Raw genomic sequence first — 1,203 nt, 5'->3', positions numbered from 1 at the left:
AAACCCTCTTTCTTTTACCCTAATTAGTATATAATTAAGTATAAAAGATGAATGAAATAACCCACTTTTTATTTTAAGGTTGTCTCCTTTAACCCCCAAGTAATTGAATTATTAATATTAATCCATTAACTTTATAATTATAAGCATGAAAAGTCCAAAACGCCCCTTTAAAAACTTAACAGAATTTCCGACCCGAGTGAGCTTACGGAGCCTGTGACGGTCCGTCACGACTGTGACGGTCCGTCCTGCAGGTCCGTCACAAAGCTCAGAGACTAAATTTCAGTGAAGGGTCTGTGACGGCCCGTCGTGCCTGCGACGGTCCGTCCTGCCATTCCGTTACGAAGTTCAGAGAGTCGATTTCAGTACCCAAATTTTCAGAATTCTAAGTGTTTTGGAACGAGACCCCCTCGACGGTCCGTCGTGCCCATGACGGTCCGTCGTGGGATCCGTCGTCTCAGCCAGTTTTTCCAGAATAAAATCTGCTGCTCAAAACGACTAAATAGGTCGTTACAGTATTATCCAGTCCTATTAGTAGTAGTATTAGATAAAAATAAAAAGAAAATAATGTATAATGATGAGTATTATTTGCAAGGAACTAGCATTACAGCACTCTCGTTTCCGTACTACACCAAAAACTTTTGAATTTTCATTTTTCATGACTATTTTTAAGTAACTTTTAAATATACAAATTTTGTTTCAAAATACAAGTTTACATCTTAAATGGAACGACGGTACAGTATAAATTTGATAAAGAAAGTATTATCCAGTCCTATTAGTAGTATTATATAAAAATAAAAAAGAAAATAATGTATAATGATGAGTATTATTTGCAAGGAACTAGCATTGCAGCACTGTTATTTCCGTACTACACCAAAAACTTTTGAATTTTCATTTCTCATGACTATTTTTAAGTAACTTTTAAATATACAAAATTTGTTTCAAAATACAAGTTTACATCTCAAATGGAACGACGGTACAGTATAAATTTGATAAAAAAAAGTATTATCCACTCCTATTAGTAGTAGTATTAGATAAAAATAAAAAAGAAAATAATATATAATGATGAGTATTATTTGCAAGGAACTAGCATTGCAGCACTGTCGTTTCCGTACTACACCAAAAACTTTTGAATTTTCATTTTTCATGACTCTTCTTAAGTAACTTTTAAATATACAAATTTTGTTTCAAAATACAAGTTTACAT

The sequence above is a fragment of the Solanum pennellii genome, chromosome 2, assembly GCF_001406875.1.
Source record: "Solanum pennellii chromosome 2, SPENNV200".
Classification (NCBI taxonomy): Eukaryota; Viridiplantae; Streptophyta; class Magnoliopsida; order Solanales; family Solanaceae; genus Solanum; species Solanum pennellii.
The sequence above is the reverse complement of the archived record's forward strand: the minus strand, read 5'-3'. Positions refer to the sequence as shown.